This window comes from Triturus cristatus, chromosome 11 (assembly GCF_964204655.1).
Source record: "Triturus cristatus chromosome 11, aTriCri1.1, whole genome shotgun sequence".
NCBI lineage: Eukaryota > Metazoa > Chordata > Amphibia > Caudata > Salamandridae > Triturus > Triturus cristatus.
This window is the reverse complement of record NC_140594.1, coordinates 39,121,497-39,143,179: the sequence shown is the minus strand read 5'-3', so window position 1 is coordinate 39,143,179 and position 21,683 is coordinate 39,121,497. Positions and strand designations below refer to the sequence as shown.

At 42.4% G+C, this 21,683-nt stretch overlaps 1 long non-coding RNA gene across 1 annotated transcript in view; it reads right to left on the bottom strand.

The window, feature by feature from the left end:
- Positions 1–21,497: 21,497 nt before the first annotated feature.
- LOC146783191 (uncharacterized) overlaps positions 21,498–21,683 on the bottom strand; it is a 33,646-nt gene continuing 33,460 nt past the window's right edge. The window contains exon 4 of the long non-coding RNA XR_014970918.1: positions 21,498–21,604. This is a non-coding gene — a long non-coding RNA (uncharacterized LOC146783191). The remainder of the gene's footprint in view (positions 21,605–21,683) is intronic.

The following is a 21,683-nucleotide window of genomic DNA, read 5'->3' as shown; positions in this document are numbered from 1 at the left end:
TGTGGCCCTTTCAAACTGCATGCAGAGGCCTGCTGTCCCTTACAGGCCTCCATCCCTGTGTTTCCATCTAGATACGAGGATTCCTTGAAGCCTCCCTGCCCCATGAACAAGAAGGATGCAGTATTCCTGTGACTCCACATGGTAACATCTTTCTGCTGTGCCAAATTAACATATTCAGCATAGTAAAAAGAATGGACTGTGTTGCATCGAAAGCACTGTGCAAATACAGCAGCGCCACGCAACATGGTCAATGATAAATATGACGGCGATTCCCAAGCTTCATGCCCTAATGGTGCACGGAGGCTAATCCCCTTTTTAGGTCTCGCCTGGCGTGGGCTGCGCACATGCGCAGTCTCACTGGCGAGATTTAATGATTTTGGGTATTTTCTGTAAAGGGCATTAAGCCCCGCCCCTCTTTTCCATGGGCTGGCATCACCGTTTATGCTAAGTGGTGGCCAGCCATTGGAAAAGAGCTGTTCGTGACATTTTTGTTTGGCTTTTTGAGCCGTCCCATTTGGACTGGCTCGTCTGCCTTCCGTGCGTTGTGAAACCTTTCTTATCTTTATGGGGCCATGTGTTTCAAACACATGGCCCCATAAAGACAAGAAAGCTTCGTGGCTTATCGATAAAGGACTTCGTTAAATTTATACCTATCCACTGTGCCCGCGCCAGGGTGTAATGGAGGCCTGACCCTGGCGACCAATGCGAACGGCCTGGTGCCGGTAAGTAAAATCCTTCCCACCTCTATCCCAAAACGATGCTTTAGTGTCTGAACGACTCCATTCCTGAAGCATCTCAGTTGGTGCCGTTCACCGCCTTGAACCACCCGGCTTGGCTTGAACCCTGTGACGTGTACACGTGGTTTCTTTTTCTTCCCCCCCTACATCAGTTTTCCCTGCGAGTCCCGCCGACACGGCCCAGCTTAGGTCTCCCTTTCATCCTGAGTCGCTGCAGCGAGTGGCACTTGTGTATTTTGTGCTCTGGAAAGCACGCACGGGTTTTCAGTGCCGTCGGGGGCGGTACTCGCATAGTAGAGGGTGACAAATTGCCTTTTTGGTGGCATGTTTGCGGGGGCGGAGCAAAGTCATTACACTGTTTAACGGGATGAAACAAGCATTAAAAATGCAATAGGTCTCACCTTTTATTAAGTTAAAGCCATTTACTCTGCTGCACAATACCATTAGTAAAGCAAATGGCTTTAACTTAATCAAACGCGCGACCTATTGCATTTTCAATGCTTGTTTGTATATGAATGTACTTATGTATCTGGCATTTCTACCATGAAAAGCAAGTCAAAAAGCGGCAGAGCGCCTTATGGGGGTGAAAAGCAAAGATACAGTCAGTGCGAGACTGCAGAGGTAGCTAGTTTTTTTTTTTTTTTTTAAATAGGACAGCGTCATAAGAAATTCAGCCCGATGGCTGTCCTGCTACATTCCAATCAGGCAGAGACAGGTGTCGCTTTGGGTTCGAGATCACGTGTTGTTGGCTGAGTTGGAAAGTGTGTCGCACAGAATGAGGAGCCGTGATGGAATGTGGAATGATGCCTACCTCAGTGTGCTTGACTTGAAAGGTATCTTATGATGTAATATTTTGTTCGGATATAGGATCACCTCTTCTTAATCTTCCCCACTCTGTATCCAGCTCCTCTTCCCTGTTCTCCTGCCATTCTTTTCTGTTCTTAGCTAAATTCTCAATTATTTATTCACAAAGAACAGATATGATATGACTTTTTATTTTACACAGGTTTTTATTTTATACGCAATTAGAGAAGCAAATTATTATATATTTTTCTATACTAGGTTGCCTCTTGGTCAAACTAATAATAGTAATCTAGACAATAATACAACAGTCTCAGTTGGACCAAACCAGCCTCCCTCCCCCACTGCGACTGGAGCCTTCCCCTCTGCCACACCATCGCCCTGTGCGTAGGGCATCGCTGCAACCACAGGAAGACATCACCGATGTGGCCTCGGTAAGGCTTGAACTGATCCCACGAAACAAGATCAGAGGACCACACAACGTTTAAACAGAAGTGCTACCTAAAAACTGAATAGCTCTCTGCATAACCTCAAACATTTACAATCAAAGCATATAGAAGGTGTTGAATTCAAGCCCCAACCCATCTATTCCAGGCAATGAAATAACAGTAGTTACATGGGTCAATCGAACAACAACCTAGGTATGGCAGAACAGGGAAAACCTCTCTAAACGGGTCATCAAAATAAGAAGGCCTGAGCCAGATTTTTACCCCAGACCCCTACTTTCCTCACATGGACTGCCACCCAGGAGGCTGACTCCAGCAAGCGGAGTATTAGGGGGAGCATTAGGTCCAACAGACCCACAAGCAGGCAGAGCCTATATTAAGGTATCGAGCACCCAGCAGTTGAATACACCAGTAGCGTTATTCACACAAGGCGTGTCCTCCTTCGGTCACAGCAGAGTCTCCTCTCACTCAAAGGCGACATGAGAGGTATAAACTCAAAGACAAGAGGGCCTCAGCCATGGACTTCTCCCGCTAAACCTGTGATCCTGGAACCTGGATGGTCCCTGAAGCAAGGTGGGAGTGAATGACTTCACTGCCCGTCATCAACACTTTGATATCCTGCTACTGCAGGAAACCTGGTCACAAACCCCAACACCACCAACTGGCTTTAACGAGTTCCACCTGGAAGCAACCAAACCAGGCTGAAGAACAACAGGTGGACTCTCCATATACATTTCAACACACCTACGGTGGAACCAAGAACCCATTGACCTAGGACTGACTTGTGGCCAATGCGTCGAACTGTCAGCTCCCCCCTCAGCACAAAATGATTTTAACCTCTTAGTCTGCAATGTATCTATTCTCCATGGCCACAAGACCAAATCTGGAAAAATACAGTGCTTAATAGCTCTACTTAAGTCGCTTCAATCCACCTAGCCACAAACACGCCTGGTACTGTCAGGGTTAAAAGTTAGTTTAATGTAAAGTTAATTAAAACATTGCAATTGTAGATAAAAAGATAAGAACTGTCAGAGGACTTTAATATGCATCTAATGCAGAGCACATCTCCATCACCTCAAGAGTGTCAAACACACGCACAAGAAGCATTGCCAGCAGCAAGCTCAAATTATACCAGACCAACCAGCACAGAAGATCACACATTGGGGCCCTAGAAAGCATCGGTATTTACTCATTAAAAGGCTGCTTTCCCCAGGACCAACCAGCAGCTTTAACAACTGCAATCCATGTTGTGTTGTTTCTAATGATCATTATGGCATACCTGCTAAGGTGGAGAGTGATCACTTCCTCCACCATATGAAGCTACTGCCTTGCCCACCAAGGGCCCCTCACGTGAGTGATCTGCTACCATATCCCGGGACCTTTAACTTAACATGCCTCATATGGTCAGGGCCTGAGGAAGAGATGATCATGGACTTTGTAAGCGTCCACTTGACAACAGAAAACCAAGCTCCACACATCATACATTGCCAGTGCAAGCCTAGGAGTCCCTAAGTACCGCTCTCTTTTCCACCTTTTTAACAAAACCTACCCCAAAGAATAACACCACGTGGATGGGGAAAAAAAGGCAGTTAAACAGGGAGATGCAAAGACGACTGAATTCGGACCCTTCAATCAATCAAAACACGAGAATGAAGCTGGCATCGATGAGGCTAGCTCATAGAAAGGCCACTTGGCTGGCTAAAACATCTACCCAGACAAAAATATGGACAAATCTCCTGAGCACAAATAAATTGAAGAACAGTAAATTATTTTGAGCCGAATGGGTGCTATCTTCACCACTGTGCTGGAGTTTCCAAGGCAGATTGGGTAGCACATAAAACAGCAGTTTACACCTTGGACATCCCTGACCATACTTTGAGGACTGCAATGGACAAGCCAAGGCCTCATGCGTAAAGATCCTCATTGGAGGCACCAATACTAACTCAACCAGTTGGCCCACAGTTGGACGACCTGAGAGTCCAGCGCATCCTTAAGCACTTCAGATCTGAAGGGGAGCCAGGCCCGAATGGACTCCCAATGCTTTATTCAAACAAGCTCAACAATTCTGGGCTGCTCACCTGAGCCGATTGTTTAATCATGCCTTCCTCACCAATTCCATATCGGCATCCCGGAGTGGCAGTATACTGCATCCCATTTACAAATCCAGCAAACTACAGGCTGATTGCCCTCATTGATGTCGAAGCAAAGATCTATGCCTCCAACCTTCTGATAGACCTCGAATCCTGGGCTTCTTCTGCAAACAGGGGTCTTTAGATTCGGTCTTTCTGCCCTTTCTGCCCTCGAAGGAACTGGAGCAAGATCACAGAGGAACACCTCAACACCACCCTCCACCAAGACCCCCCCCCCCTCTGCCACGACTGACTCCAACTCCACAGCCAAGGAACTGCACCGCTGGATCTCTGACTGCGCCAACAAGCTCGCACCCCTCCGCTACCCTGCCAAACAACACCCCCTGAAGGCTGCCTGGTTCACCACCGACTTCCAAGAAGCCAAGCGCTCCTGCCGACGCCTAGAGAAAATCTGGCGGAACAGGAAAACCACTGAAGACCAGAACAACTATAGAAACGCCATGAACGAATACCAGCAGCGCATAAGAGCCATCAAGAGGACCTTTATCAAGAACAAAATCCACTCCAACGCAAGTAACACCAAAGAACTCTTCAACGTCATACAACAGTTCACCAAACTCCCCAGTGAAGCCACTGACATCATACCATCCCAGGACGTCTGCAACAAGCTCAGCTCAGCTCCTACTTCCACCTGAAAATCAAGGCCCTCTACAACAACTTCAGCAAAAAGACTCCAGACACCACCCCCCCCCCCCACCACAGTCATCCAGCCGACCATCACAACCTGGAATCCTGCTAACACTGAAGACACTACAACAACCATGAAGAACTCCCACTCAGGAGCACCCACGGACCCCTGCCAGCCGCACATCTACCACAGAGCTGCCGCCATCATAGCACCTGAACTAGGCTGGACCATCAACGCCTCCTTCAAATCCGGCATCTTCCCCGATGACTGGAAGCAGGCAGAGGTCAAACCCCTCCTCAAGAAGCCCTTGGCAGACCCAATAGACCTGAAAAACTCCTGGCCCATCTCATTCTCCCCTTTGCGGCCAAAGACTGAGAGATTCGTAAACGCACAGCTGACTGCCTTAATCCAAGAAAAAGCCATCCTAGAACCCTCGCAGTCCGCATTCCGCAGCAACCACAGCACCAAGACCGCCCTCCTCGCCGCCACCGATGACATCCGCATGCTACTCGACCAGGGCCACACTGCGACCCTCATCCTAATAGACCTCTTAGTGTCCTTCGACACCGTCTCACATCGCACATTCTCAGCCAGACTCCACGACGCCGGGATACGAGGAACCGCCCCCAACTAGATCGGATCCTTTCTCTCCGGTAGAACCCAGAGGACCGGACTCCCACCCGTCCTCTCCGAACCCACAGAGATCAACTGCGGAGTACCCCAAGGATCCTCACTCAGCCCCAAGCTTTTTAACATCTACATAGCCCCCCTCCCCACCATCACCAGACAGCATGGGCTCAGCATAGTATCCGACACCGATGACACCCAGCACATCCTCTCCCTCACAAAGAACCCCGACGACACCAGACTCTGGTTCCACAAAGGAATGAAGGACGTCACAGACTGGATGAACAACAGCTGCCTGAAGCTCAACTCGGAGAAGACACAGGTCCTCAACCTTGGACCCTCCACCACTGCTAGGGACAACACCTGGTGGCCCTCCACCCTCTAGAGCCCACCCACCCCATCAGACCACTCACGGAACCTCGGCATCATCCTTGACTCCTCCCTGAGCTTGACCCGCCAGATCAACTCCTTTGCCTCCACCAGCTTCAACTGCCTCCGCATCCTCCGCAAGACCTTCAAATGGATCCCCCCCAAATGCAAGAAGACCGTCACCCATGCGTTCATAATCAACAGACTGGACTACAGCAACGCCCTCTATGCCAGAATCAACAGAACTCTCCTACACAAGCTCCAAACCATCGAGAACACCGCAGCCAGACTCGTCCTTGGAACCACATGACACAAGCACATGACCCAACACCTATGGGACCTCCATTGGCTCCCTGTCAAGAAGAGAGTAACCTTCAAACTTCTCAACCATGCCTACAAATCCCTGCACAACATCAGACCCAAATACCATAACAAGAGAGTCTCCTTCCACGTACCCAAAAGGAACCTCCGCTCCGCCGACCTCGCCCTGGCAGAAATCCCACACATCCGCAGGAACAGAGCAGGTAGAAGATCCTTCTCCTACGTCACAGCCAAGGCCTAGAACGAGCTCCCAATCAACATCAGACACTTCCCTATCCTGCACACCTCCAGGAAGAACCTCAAGACTTGGCTCTTCGACTGAACTGGAACTGCACCCTTCCCCCCCCCACCCCCCAGCGCCATGAGACCCTCACGGGTGAGTAGAGCGCTTTATAAAACCCTGATTGATTGATTGATTGTAGTTATGACACTCTTGAACAGTTATTGCATTCAGTTGCCATGCAAGGCTACTAGGATTCTGCTAGATGTAGCAAGGCTGCTCACACAGCAAACACCAGCTCCTCAAAACTAAAAACCAAAAAAACAAAAACCAAAGCCTTGGCCTCATTATGAGCAAGCTGCAAAAAACATTTTGAAGCTAATTTATTGTAATCATCTGATTGTAACCTGATACGCTGCTCCCCACATTGTGCTATTTCCTTAATGTTCTAATGTAGAAAAATATATCAAATGCTAATCGTATTAATGCCTGTTTATATAACAATTATTTTAACTAATTGACACAAAATAATTACTACTTTTCAAGTTCCAACATTTTGAAAATAAATATTTGTGATATTCTGTTCTTAATGTTATTAATTGCTCTAATTATCACAACCTTGTGCCCAATTCCCATTTAAAAGTTGTTGTTTTTTTAAACACATTTACAACTTTGTTACCAAAGCATGAGATTCCCCAGCAGTGGTGCTTTTTTAATTATCTTTGTTATCTAGATTGTCAGGAATTAACTAAATGTGATTACATGTGTTTTATATTCCACTGGACTGAAAAGTACAAAAAGAATGCTCAATAGTTCCACGTTTGACAGACATAGATATTCATGGAATCTGAGAAATGAATGCAAAGATGCAAGATAAAAAGACGAATTGCATTGCCCGTGGCTACAACTTGACCCAAATTCAGTATTTTTGTGAGCACTGTCCTACAATAATATTTAATATAAAAATATTTGAATTTTCTTTTTGCCAGTTTCTATTTTTCCCTTTACATTACCATGCAGAGATCTCCATCCAGACTACAGAGGTACTATGGTAAAGTATAAAAAAAATAAAAATGTATTTTGGTTTTAAATAAATAATAAAAATATTTGTACAATAAATATTAATGTAAATTCATTTTCTATATGTATTTTAAATGTAGAAAAAAGTAGTAATAAATACTACATACTATTAAATTAATTCTGAATTAAAACTTGCATAAATGGAAATATATTAAACTAAATTAAATACTTTTTTCTAAGTTTAAAAAAAAATATTTTCCATGTAAAGAAAATATTAAAATATTTTAATATGTCTTAATATGTATTAAAGGTGATATACATAATTTGAAGACATTAAATTAATTACTTTTTCATAAAATATATAGTTACTTTTTTAAAATGCAGAATAGGTTATTAAAATATTTTATCATTCAATAATTGATGTATACTATATGTCAGTGTAACGAATTGCAGTATCACCACAAAGTTTCAATGAGCAATTAGACAGCTAACATTTTAAATTCAAGACAAGAGTGAGGTACTCCTGAGTGATATTTTGTCTGAATAGGAACTATTGAACTTAAAGCTTTTTCTGAATTTCAGGCTCAAACGAATGAGCATTGAGAACTTAATGCAGGCATGAATGCAACAGGTTAAAAATATGAGGGAAGGTATTAGATTTTAGGGGAAGGCATGGGTTTTTAGTAATTTGAGGCAAATTATATTGGTGGAATTCATGTACTTCCTTGAAAGAAGAGACGTCTTAGGCAGGAGTAGGTATAAACAAGTAATTTAATGAAACCTCTTCCATCAACTATCATTAACTAACACTTTGAGAACTCTCAGATGAGATGACAACCAAGAGTTATGAAATGAGATCAAAGATTTCAAGTTCTGAAACAAAGAAGTTATTGAATAGAGCACTTGACATCTCACCTATGACAAATAAGGTAATATGCAAAGTAAATAACATTGACAATCTATAAAAACTAGAATTATATGCAGTGTAGCAAGAGCAATTTCAGGAATAAAACTCTGCAAGCAAATAAAGGCTGGATAAAATAGTAGAGTAACAATACAGAATCCTAAATCTATAATCATCCAGAGAGGAAGGCACCTTTTTCGGATGTTTGCTGTTCACAACATTGTTTCTCCCCACATCATCAAAGTTTGAATTATTATGGCTGGGTCTAAACCCTGTAAAAGATTTTCATATAAAATAGGCACACATAAAATGGAAAAGGTTGAAACCTTCTCTTACCTGGGTATACTTTTTGACGGGCTTTTAAATTTTAAACTTTTAACTGAAGAGCGGAGGTCAAAGTTAGTGGTATCTACAGGGGCCATAATGAGTTATGGGCGCAGGCTGGGCAGGTGGTCCCCTGAGCAGGTTATGCACCTATATGGCTCAATTTGTTGCCCCAAAGCATTATACGGGGCAGAAGTGTGGGGTTTTGTAGGTACCCAGCAAATACAGATTGAGGAGAGTAAATTTCTGAGAAAGATTCTCCAAACCTCACAAAGTACATCGGCCCATATTTGCCATGACGAATTGGGTAGAGCATATATGGAAGATCTGATCAAAATCAGACCTATTATGGCCTGGCTAAAAATTTGGACCAATCCAGAGGCGGGACTGAGTAGACAAATAGTTACTGACTGCATGGATAGGGATAAGGGAATGTGCATACCATGGCTGAATTACGTTAGGGTCACCCTGGAGAGTTTAGGGTGTAAGGGTCTTTTCTATAACCCACTAACAATAATTCCCGAGGACAAAATCAGAATTAAAAGAATGTTCTTCGAAAAAGAGACTACACGAAGAGCGGTCCTTGAGGAAAGCAAGCCTACAGTCCGCGCCCATATAATGGTAAAGACAGTAGAAGGTATGGAACCGTACCTTGCCCTCATACATAATGCACAGGACAGGTTCCTAATTACACGATTTAGGTTCAACCTTCTACATCACCTACTGGCTGACCCGCTTGGTTTTACTGTCACAGTCGAACAGAAGGGTACCTGCGGCTGCGACAATAGGTCTCCGCAGGATACCCTTCATTTCGTTTTACTATGCCCTTTTTATTCGATACCTAGACGTAAATACTTAGTAAGGATTCTTAAACAAATGAAGTTTAGACAAGCTAAGGTCGCTCTTTTATATTTACAAAGATCTGAGAACCCACTAGCACTGGCTTGTACTTTAAATTTTATCAAAGTTGCAATAAGACTCAGGAACACCAGGGGACTTCCTTGAATGAACTGTGAATTTGGAACGAATTGATGATAATGGTCTCTGTGTAGTTACTGGATTTATAATGAACTGAATGTTGTTTTTTAATTGTATATTTGTACTTTTATGATATTTTTTAAATATCGAATAAAGGAATTGAATTGAAAAATTGAATTATTATGTCAACCCCATTTTGGTTTGACACTTTCGTCCTGTGATGTGTCCTCTACTCACTTACTGTTTTCATGTTTTGTTTCGAAAACAGCCACTCTACTCAGATTCCAAATACAACCATTCCTTGTTTTAACAGTGTTGTTAAATAACTTTACCACCTCTCTTGGTTCAGTGCATTTGGACCCTTCAAAAGAGCATATTGGTGCTCAAAGAAGTTGTGTCCACCTGGTACTCCTAGTGTGACCATAATGCGTATTCTTCTTGGCTATTTTGTTAATTTTATTTAATCTCTACACATCCTTCACCGAAAACTCAAACCAAACTTTCCTACAGTTCATCTGTTCATTGCTAATTAACTATCACTTAATTAACTTCTGCCCTAGACCCCATATAATCCTGGCATCCTGTAACTAAAACATAAGTAAAATAAATTAGTATTCCATATTTGACATAATTAAAAATCAATGAAATAATTATTTATAAATAATGAATTGCTAATTATTACCTTACCCCCTATAAACCTAGCAGCCCACAAATAGAATGTATCAACATTAAATCAGTATTACATAATTTAAATATCAATCATGTAATTAATTAAAATATATTAAAAGATTCATAATTAATTATTACCTGTTTACTTCCCACCCTATCCCGCTAAAAATTCAACAACCCGCTAGGACACTATAAATTACTATTACAAATTAAATAAAAATGTCTAAATAACTTAAATTACAAGCTTTATTAAAAAAGTTACATATAAATATTAGTGACACCCAATATATCAACTAAAACACATTCAAAAAAATATAAAAATCTATATAATATTAACCACTGTATGTACATGTTCAATTTTGTCTTTTCTATTTTCACATCTCACATTTTTGTTTTTCTATTTTACTCAATTTCTCTTTTTTTAAGTGCTTATGCTTAACTCTTTTACCCAGCTTAGCTGTTCAACTCTTTTTTCTGTTGAATAGCATCATCGAGAAGTGGATTGTCTTTGAGCCACAGCTCTTCCCTAATCTTGTCTGACTTGTAGTGCGATATAAAATGGTCTCTTATTCTTCTTGGGATGCTTAAAATGGACAAGTTGCTGGTAACTTTTTCAAATCTGTTATGCATTCCTCCATGGATTTTTCGTCTATTTATGCTTTTTGTCCAAATTGTACCTTTCCAAAATTGTATTTTGTCTTAGTAAATAGTGTAAATCACGTTTTTAAGTAAATCTCAATTTCATTCAGCCCATTGCCATCTTCTTGGCTTAATTTTGGAAGATTGTCTAGGACCACCTGACCCAAACAATGCAACTGTGGTACTGATTTACTCGCTGAACATAAATTGGTGCCACATACTCATACTCCTATGTAGTTGAGTAAAACCTTCCTCCATTTGTTGTACTGTAGGTTTGGTTCATCAGGATGTGTATGAAAAAACTGTGGTGGGCGAACCTTTTGCATGTTGATACCCTTTTTATTTATTTATTTAAAATTAAAAAGTGAACCACAGAATGCATGTTCCCAATTCCCCTCTATAAATGTTCTGTGTTCTACTGAGGAACACATTGAAAGTGTAACTTTTTAAAAGAACTTCTTTGCCAAGAAATGTCAGGCCAACATTGTTTGTTTCTTATTTTTTAAATATGGGAGAACATAGTAAAGATGATAGCATAGATAAAAATAAGGCATCAAAATTAAGGCATCAAATAAGATATCTCTGTAGTAAATAGCGAGAAACAGTCGAAACAATGCGGACAGAGCCACGCGTGTTCCAACAATGCAAGCACTACCATGCTTGCCGTAACCATGGATATACCTTAACCACATGGTTAAGGCAGTGCCTGGTCTAGCTGCTAATGGGCGGAAGCAGGAAGCAAATAAATATCAGATCTTAGGTGTTACCATTTACTAGTTTGCTTTTAAATTGGTAGCTTCATTGTGTCTAGGTCTTTCCTTAATAACGAGTATGTGTGATGCCCTGATGAGACAGTCAAAGAATACTATATGTTTGCTTGAACTGTGAGAGGTGCTCACTTTAATGCAAAATGTTAGTGAGAGTGACACATAGGACCATATTTAAGACCCGGTTTAAGTCACTCCTGAATGACGCAACGCAGTACAGTAGCGATGCAAACCTTAAGTCATATTTTTGAAGCCACTTTGTGTGCATTCAAAAATATGGAGAAAAGCAACACAGCGCAAATCGCTGTGTTGTGTTACTCTTGTGTGGGTAGCTGTTCCCTGGGTGTTCTCACGCAACTCCCATGGTATTTTGATGCATTCGGAATTTGCCTGCATTGGTGGTAGGCTGCCAAAATGGCACCAAGTACAAAGGAAAAGGACAGGAATGCGCCATATTGAAATAAACACCGTGCAGTCCTGCCCCTTCCTTGTGAGGCAAGGCACTACATCAAGGTGACTTGCTGCGCTGCCCTGCACCACACAAGTCATAAAAATGATCCTAGTTTGAATTTATTGATCATTTACTTGTCTGCGTCAACCAGATGCATCTGAACTGCTGAGGAAGGTGAATACATCACGTTACAATGCTGTCACGATGTACAATACATAATGTTCGTGGCATCTTAATACTGGCTTGGAAAGCACAAAATGTATTTCACTGTGGGTACGTTTGACTTGGATCATGACGACGGCCATACATGTCCTTGAAATGCACAAATTACGTTTTTCTGCTGGTTGCTCTAACGTGGAACACTTGACAGCAGCCTCATCCACACTTTGAACAAACATGTTGCGTTCCCCTGGGGGCCTTGAGTTTCCCTGGGGTGTTGCGTTCCACTTGGGAGTGTTGAGCTCCCGTATAGCATTGCGTTCCCCTGTGGCATTGCGTTCCACTGGGGCACTCAGATCGGTATTTTATTTAATTAATTTTATTTGAAAAGTTTTATAAAGCACAAACAAGACCCTGATGGGTATCAGAGTGCTGTACAGATGTGGCAATAGCACGAATAAAACCAAACACAATGTTATAAATAGTGTAGTTGGATCCACACAATATCAAGAAAAGGGGAAACAATCAAGGTCAGGGGTGGGAGAGATGGCCCAGTCTGAACATTATCAGCATTGCCCTAGAGAAAGATACCATTTAACAGACAAGCATACCATTAATCGAAACAACGGTGTAAAATAAGAGTCAAATTTGTAGTCAGAGCATGAGAACAAGTTGATGATGTTAGTGTTCACTCAAGAATAGCCGTTTGACCTGTTTCTTGAAAGATGCCGTGGAAGGATTAGATCTGATCGGAGGAGGTAGAGCATTCCAAATTCTTGGAGAAAGACCTGTGAAGGCCCGATTGTAAAATCTTTTCTTTTTGAATTTGGGAGGTTTCAAAAGTAGGGTGGATGTACTTCTTAAGTTCCGACAAGAGCCGGATAGTTCAGCCTATTTGCCAAGTATAACGGGGTGTTATCTTAAAACGTTTTCTGGCTTCGATAGATAGCGAATTTAGTTGCAAAAGGTCAGGGTTAGATGTGGTCATGCTTTCTAGAGCCAGTGATGAGCCTGGCTGATGTGCTTAGAGTAGCTCTGAGCGGGGCCAAGCTGGGTTTGGGAAGCCCAGCAAGGGTCACCAAACCATATTCCTGACGAGATAGCAAGGGATTGTACAGCAGGCCTGATGTCTTCGGGAGGCAGAAAAGGTTTGATTTTCTTAAGGGTGTTGAGTTGAAAGTTGGCTCCCCTAATAGTTGCACTGATTTGCGCTTGCATATTTAGGTGTTTGTCCAAGGTGATGCCTAACGATTTAGCAGAGTCAACCACATGAGGGGGGGCAGTTAAGAGCAGTGAGTTGATTAAGGCACACAAAGGTGGTTCAGAGTGGTTGGGTCGAGCAATCAGAAGGAATTCAGTTTTGAGACTATTTAACAGAAGATGGTTCTGGGCTAACCATTGTTGAGTGTGTGAGAGAACATCATTTAGCGTTTTTATGTCTTCTTGAGAGGAGATCTTCCAGCACAGTTGCGTGTCATCCGCATACATGTGGTACTGAATGTTAGAGTGGTTCAGAATGACAGTAAGTGATATGAATATTAGCCTGAGTTGGATAATTTTATAAAACTGTAAACGCATCCCTCTGCATCAGACTTTAAGCCAGTCAGAAACCGATTTTCTCCAAAAGATAATTGATTCAGAGACAGTGCAGCACGGATTCTTACAGGTAATTTTTCCATAATGTAATGCACCACTTTTTCCTTCAGGTTGTCTTGTTAGGGTTCCCCCACAAAGTCAATGAGCTTGTCTCCAGTGCGAAACACAGGAATCTCCTTGGGAGAAGAGAGTCCTGAGGCAAGAGGGGGTGCAACAAGTGGTTGATTGAAACCTCATCCACCAAATGACGTCAACTGATGCTCTGAGAAGTCTCAGATGATGACATAGGGAGTTCTGAAATTATATCACGGAATTCCAATTTGAAAAAGAAAAGTAATGGAATTGAACACCACAGTACTTTTAAAGTGCCTAAAAATAGGTAGAGAGAGAAATACCTGCTCAAGTACAGCATTCCTCTTCCACATCTCTTTATTCCCATCTTAATGGCTCCTCAATTTTAAAATAATCCCACTTTGATAGACAAATATAAACAGGTTAAAGTGACTTTATAGTTTTATTAGAGGCTAAGACTAACTTATGTTGAACAAAAAAACTTGAAATTAACTGAAAAAACAACGGCTAAAATAAGGATGTATGACGTTACAACGCATGCTTTTACAACGCATGCTGTTACAACAAATTTTTTACAACGCAAATGCTGTAACAACGCAAGTCTTTACAACGCAAGTCTTTACATCGACTTGCAGTAGATGGCGTGCTAACATTAAAAAAGGGTAATTTACTATTCTAACTCCAGTCCACAATGCAGTAGGGAAGGTGTTTGGATAGTAAACTACACTATTTTTAATGTTAGCACGCCATCTAGTGCAAGTCGATGTAAAGACTTGCGTTGTAATGGCATGCGTTGTCACAGCATTTGCGTTGTAATAGTTTTGTTGTAAAGGTTGTTCCCCCTAAAATAAGGGCACAGTGTGACGTTGGCATGAGATATGGAATAACGATAAAGAAACAAAAGTGCACTAGTTACAATTTGGTGAACTACCTATCGCTTGCATTCCCATCATGCACTGCTGAAGATATACGTATTACATCACTTATGACATGTAAAATGACATCAATGATGATATCACTCATGAAGTTTGGCACCGAGGAAGCTTACACAGTTGTGCAGCATCATTGTGGCACCGCCTGCATGGTGGGTACTGTGGGAGTACCATAGAACCTCAAAATATAAGTTACGAAAAAGCAGGCAATGTGCCTTTGGGTGTAGGGGGGTTGGGTTTAGGGACTGGTTGGTGGCCTGCCCAGTGGCCATCCCCCATGCTGTGCACTGTCAAGGGCTGTGTGTAGCTTCAGGTAGGACCCCCACAAAAGACCACAGGCCAGGTCTTGTAGCCAACCTCCTGCTGTGCACAGCAAATGGGGGGGTCTGCCCCTGGACTGTTGGTTCAGTCGTGCACAGTGGGTGCTAACCAGCTGAGTCTGAACTGGGTTTTTGGAGTGGCAGAGACGTGGCCCAGCGGCTAACCCCCCTAGTTGGGAACAGCAGAACTGATTAGAGCTTTTTTATTCAAGTAGAATTAGAATACAACGAATCATTAACTATATATTGATAATTAAAGTTGTAAAACAACATGAAGGTATTGGAAAGAGCAAACAAAAGGCCAAAGTGAATGGAAATATGTCAAAAAACATGAAAGAACAGTAGAGTGACACTCTTGCACAGCTTCCCGAACTTAAAAGGTGATGAAGTGCTTATGGTGAATGTGGCATTATGGTGTGCTATCCTAGCCTAGTAGAAAACATTTAATAAGTGTTTATTTTGATAGTGTAGTACTGGTATTATGTACATAGGTATGGCAGGGTAGGTTTAGAGTGATTTATTTATTTGAAAAGAGATTAAGGAAGGATGTAGCTATAGGATGTTATGATTTGTTAACTGTATGAAGGTTTTAAACTGTGAAGAAGTTTGAGGGCCTGATTCACAAAGGGAATATTAAGCTTTTGTGTAAGTTTATGCAATTTACAAAGCAATTTCATGAGTAGTATCTTTATGGCTGCCTACCTTTTTCTGTGCCGAGTCTCCACCATGAAGGTGGAGACTCCGCTTTCATGAAGATACTACCCCTAAAATTCCTTTCTGAATTGTGAAAAATCATTGGGGCCGATTCACAGAACTAACTTAAGACAAAATACTAAACTTACTACTGTTGGTATTCAGAAGTTAGGATTTTGTCTTAAGTTTGTTTTAAGACAGACTTAAGACAGACTTAAGACAGACTTAAGACAAACTTAAGACCCACTTAAGACACACTTAAGACAGACTTAAGACAGACTTAAGACATATTTAAGACAAATTCCTAACTTAAGTCTGTCTTAAGTCTGTCTTAAGTCTGTCTTAAGTTTGTCTTAAGTTTGTCTTATGTCTGTCTTAAGTCTGTCTTAAGCTTGTCTTAAGACAAATTTAAGACAAAATCCTAACTTCTGTGAATACCAAAAGTAGTAAGTTTAAGATTTTGTCTTAAGTTAATTCTGTGAATCGGGCCTGTAAAGTTTGCCTTTATGAATCAGTCCTAAATGTATAAAGTCTTGTGGTCTGCATGATGACTGGAGTTATTTGGAAACCAAAACCAAAACTCAAAGTGAAGTAAGTGAGCAGTGGTTCTTAACACACCTGTCTGAAAACCAGTAATTAAACTGTGCAAACCAGCATAACATTAAAAGTGGTGAAGTCAGCTAAAGTTGGTGCTGGGTGTGAGACAGATCCTAAATTTCACACCTGGAGCTGTCTTCGCTTTCTTCTCCTATATCCTGAAAAAGAAAATGGAGTTCAAACCGCATAGAAAAACCCTTCATAAATCCGAAAAGTGGGCTGCAGCTAGGCCTACTGAACAGGTGAGAACCACCTTTAGAAAGGGGACTGAAAAATCACTTTTCACCTTAATTGTCCACTGAACATTACTGCACTCTTTAAGTACCACCTCTCAAGAAGTAGAAAGAACAGTTTAAAGCCAGAAGACATGTGTGGATCACTGTGTTAGGAACCTGAGTAATGCAGGCTGAAACTAGGCCTGAGAAGTACTGAAAATCAATGCTTACATTTAGCAGTTTTGCAGCCATTTCTGTTCTGTGAAGGTGAAATGCTGTTCATGGGTGTGGGTTTACACATGTGCTCTTCTGAGATCAAGAGCTGAGACCAGACACATGCTGCCCAAGCCACTCTATTTTCATTCCTATACCAGAATAACAGAAACGTTGAAAACAAATTAGCTGAAGTCCTCTCCCCTCACCTTTAAATTGATTATTTTGTGCCACCAGTACAATATGGCTGCAGCACATTACTCTCCCCCAATGCGGCATTCACACTTTATTGTTTTCAGGACTTCTTAAAATGGCGCCCGTTCACATTGAAGCCAAACTCCTTTCAATACAAAGACCCGCGTGCTGTCTGTGAGCCTTAGGCTGCCATCTGCCATATTTCTTCACAGACTCATTATCATTCTTTTTACTTTTCTGCCATTTATTCATAAAATAATTCAAAGATTTCAAACGTTTTCTTTTCTCCCGAGGACATTTGTAATACCAAAATAGTTACGCTTCCCTCCTGCTCACACACTTGATGCTCAAACACTTACTGTACAGATGACAGAGATATTTCATCTCTCTCCAGAAATCAAACTATGCATTGAGCTAGGTATGCATCAAATACTGCCTAGGAGTGCTCACTACCACCATGATTGCATGTGCATGCTTTTACCCTTTCAATTAAAAGGTTTTGGGATGTAACCCCCCACTTGCTTAGAAGTATAACATGGGCATTTAGGCACCCCATGGGCCCTATTTTGGGGCACCTTCCTTGTGCACCATATCATCATACCTCCAAGATATGTTTGCTTTATCAAACCTGAAATCTAGGCGCGGTTGAAGGTAGTATGCTTGACTATCGCCGTCAGGTCTGTCATCTCATGGAGCTTTTTCACAAAAGTTCTCCAAATCTCAGGGGGTGTTTCCTGAAGGTCTCCTTGTAGGTTCAAAGTGTCAAAATAAGGAATCCAAATGTCTGGAATCTCCTAGCTGGTCTCTGGGATGCCTGGACTACAGTCCCCACGATGCACCATGCAAAATCCTTAAAAGTCCACTAGAAACACTGCAGGATGGGGACTCTTGGTTGAGATGATGCAGGCGGGCTCTGTTAACCTGTATCTTGCAAGGAGTCTACTCCTTAATCCCGCTTGAAGCAAGGCACAGTTCCCAGGGCTGTATTACCAAATTGTGCAGCAGTTGCAGTCATTCAAAGTGCAGGCCCTTTGTGCAGATCCATATTCCATCAGGGCAGTCCTTCTCCTTGTATTTTCAGCAGGGGGGCATCTCTGTTCAATGAGATGCTGAGTGCCACGCAAAGGCATGACAACTTCCTCCAAAGTGTGGCATTTTGTTGTCCTACAAAGCACTGCACTTCCAAAATCCAACTTGGATAATTTCTCTCCAGAGGAGTGAGAGCTGGCTAAACAAACCCACAGTGTGGCTCATTTCCATGAGCTCTCCTCCCGGTGACCTCTGCAAATTCCTGTCCTAAGCCTGCTCTCTGGCTGGGGACACAGGGTGTGGGGGTAGGCACGCCTGGCACTCCTTACTGATCTGCTTTCTCTTAGGGCTCAGTTTGATTTACCCAGCACCCTCCTTATGACCTATCCTCCTCCGCTTCAGATCTCTCTGCATTAAATAACCTCTGCTTCAGCCATGTCACTTATCACCTAATCAAAGCAGCCTGGCTAAGACTATCAAGGCTGACCAATCAGCAGAGACCACTAGAAGCCTGAATTTTTATTTACAGAATAGAAAGTTCTATAACTTCTACTCTGTACTATTTATGATACATTAAACAGTGGTAAGTTTTTGAATTTATAGATACCAATCATTTATGTCCTTGAGTGACATTTTAATTCCTTTCCTAGCAATAGGTATACCTAAAAACATATTGCAATGTTAGCCCATGGAGCTAAATATCTACAAAGGGGAAAATTTAATGGGCAGTTTTTTCCTTACCAGAGCATATAAAACATTTGTTATAAGGTCCCTGCTTATAATTACATGCCTCCCTAATCCTGGAACACCTAGGGGAGACCTTGGGGTGGTCGCCAATATGTAAAAATAAGGTAGTTATCACCTTCAAAGGGCCCATACCATCAAAGGTGAGTTTTTATGCAATTTACTTTTAAAGACAGTCTGCACAGTCAGAAAGCCTTTTGATTTACAGCAGGCACGCACTCAGCAGTGAACACATACAAGTGCAGGAAATCTGCTGGGCCTCTAAAACTCCCATGCCCTATTACGTACTGGGGACTTACAGGTAGATTGTACCCCCTGGCTCTATAGTCTTCTAGGGACATATAGGTTCTGTTATTGCCAATTGTAAATGTACCCTATTTTATGTACTCTTTTAAACATAGCACTGGCCCTGGACTTGGTTAATAGAGCCCAGAGTACAGTCAAAGTCAGTAACCACCAGTATTATTCAGCAAACAATGGGGGTGAGGAGGGCAAAAGGATGACTTTATAACAGTCTCTTATTTAGAGGTGCAGGTCCCAGAGCCTCCTTCATAAACAAGTTGTAAAATAAAGGCCCAGTATTTCTAGGGTTGTCTGGTGGTGACTGCGTTCATGATACTGAAATATCTTGCCAAGTGCCTGCCTGGTTTTAGAGTTTATACGTTAGTCATATATCCTCTTGGTTGATCACCAACACAGGGATTAAACTCTCTCCTCATCTCATTGACTTACTAAGTGGGCACGCTCACCTCTACCACAACATGGGTACCAATGTTAGGATGCCATAGGGGCTGCATCCTGCTTAAAGCATGGACCTCCTTCATCAGGACACTAAGCAGCTTTCCTTATCTCCTGCACCGTCCCACATTGATGCCCTCACACTGTGGTGTTTGAGGCTGAAACATGCCCCTGCCAGCAATCTCAGCCCCATCATACCCCACACAGTTCCCTTGTGCTGACAGCAGTCATGCATCCAACAAAACACTCCATCCCTCCATGTGTCTGCTGCCTCATGATCACAGTGAGGGGGAAACACCCTATCAGGCAACCATGGACCCTGTGGTGGTTGGACCTCACCTCAGTGCAGCTTCTGCAAAAGAGACAAGGGCACCCATGTATGACGGTCTCTGCTTCCCAGTATTGTATTTCAAGGTGCCCCACTATTACTATACTTCCACATGACTACCATACTTCACAGACCAAAGACAAGGAGGGGACATGGGAATTGGCTTCTGGGACCTTTGTTTGGTCCTGGTGGACGCATTCCACCCAACTTCACTCCCCACAGTGCTGATGTGGTGGGTTCTGACAAGATGGTAGAAGTTGGAACAGGCTGCCGCCCTCACCAGCAGCAAATGTTTTCCTTCATCCTTGCCCTCGAGAGGAGACCACTCTCTCCTTCTCAAAAAGGTCTCATATGCACTTTCGTAGGGGGCAAGTGATTCCTTGGCCACCAGCAGCTTACCAGCCACACTGGTTCTTTTCAAACAGACTAGAATGACCATCCCATATTCAGTCTCCTCAATTCCTCATAAAGGTCCCCTAGACTTGGCTGATTCTATCTCAGCTCTACTTCTCACTGCCTCCTACCTGAGTGTATGACTTCCATATTTGGGTGCAATTCAGTCGCTGTGTGGGAGAAGAGAAGGACACCACACCACATCAGCCCAACATGCCTCTGACTCAAACAATGTCCTGGAGTCACCTTGAATCACCTCCTAATCTCCGGAACCTTTGTGACTACACCACCAAGCCTCATGCTCATTCTCTCTGGCACTCTGCACAAGACACTCTGTAAAGCTGTCCCTAGCTGGCATGCCATTTCTTGGTAAGCTAGTGGGGGAAGAGGGGTTGGTATTCCTTAACCCCTGTCACCCTCAGCCAGCACTGAGCTGATGCAGCTGTGTTTATTTCTTGAGGTCATGGGACAAAAAAGCTCACAAGCTTTAGTTCCTTACTTTCTGTGAAGTAGGAGGATACATCCTTGAGGATTGTCTGCTGGGAGCTGCACTCCATTGCAAATCCAGTGAATTGAAGGGAACGAGCTGCCTTCTGCCAAGTGGTCGCTGTTCTTCCTTCATCAGCTCTGTGCCCCTGCCAAGGGGTCGCTCACCTTCCTTCATCGGCTCTGTGCCTCTTCCATACCATCACACCAAAAAACCTCCGAAGCATTCCAATATTCTCTAGCCTGTTGTGGATCTTTCCACTTTTTATGCGATAGATCCATCTAGTGGACTTCCAGTAATGCATATCCACAAGCTGAGGTTCCTCTATGTTAAAACCTCATTTAAGTTTAGTTGTGTTAAACTGGCATAGGGATACCTTAGTCTTGATCACGTTCAAGGCAGGAGCTGAGATTCATTGCACTTGACTGTCTAGTTATCACGAATGTATGACGTTACAATGCAAACATTTACAATGCATGCCTTTACAACGCAGTTTTTACATCGCAACATCCATTACAACGCATGATTTTACATTGCATGCCATCACAACGCTTTTTTAGAAACTACATTTACAACGGATTCCATTACATTGCATTATACCAATACAACGCATACCATTACAATGCATACCATTACATTGCATTTAAGGTAAGTGTTGGATAGTGAAGAAAACAACACAAGTTGCACCACTCTAAATGTCCAATATAGTTTAAATTAGTCCAAATCCATGAGGTTTCTTTTCAAAGCAATCTTCTTTATTTCAATTTGTCATGTACACATTAAAACATCAAAAACAGCCAAAGCAGCCGACGCATTTCGTCCCCCTCTGGACTTCTTCAGGGCTGCAACAAATTTAATAAAAATACATAGAATAAATAACACACATGAGCAATAGGCACAAACAATTAAAACAATACAATA